This window comes from Antrostomus carolinensis, unplaced genomic scaffold, assembly GCF_000700745.2.
Source record: "Antrostomus carolinensis isolate BGI_N321 unplaced genomic scaffold, ASM70074v2 scaffold33790, whole genome shotgun sequence".
Lineage (NCBI taxonomy): Eukaryota > Metazoa > Chordata > Aves > Caprimulgiformes > Caprimulgidae > Antrostomus > Antrostomus carolinensis.
In genome coordinates, this window is record NW_010289742.1 from 11,215 (window position 1) to 11,597 (window position 383).

The window sequence follows — 383 nt, forward strand, 5'->3', positions numbered from 1 at the left end:
TTGAGCAACCTGGTCTAGTGGAAGGTGTCCCTGCTGCTGGCAGGGGGGTTGGGACTGGATGAGCTTTAAGGTCCCTTCCAACCCAAACCTTTCCATGATTCTATGATTAATTCCCCTGAAAGTCTTTTGATATCCAAGCTCTGCTAGGAGTCGAGAGCCAGGTCAGCCTCGCTGCAGGCGCTTGGACGAGCTGCCTTCCCCCTGGCTGTGAGCTGCAGCCTGAGGAGTAACGCCGGGATTAAAATGAGCAATAACGAGCGCGCGACGGCTGCGTTTATCAAACCCATCGTGGCCCAGCCGAGGCTGAGGTAACGCCGACGGGCTGGAGAAGCGATTGCCGGGCTCGTTTTTGTGCCTGCCCTCCTCTGCCAGCTGTCACGGCA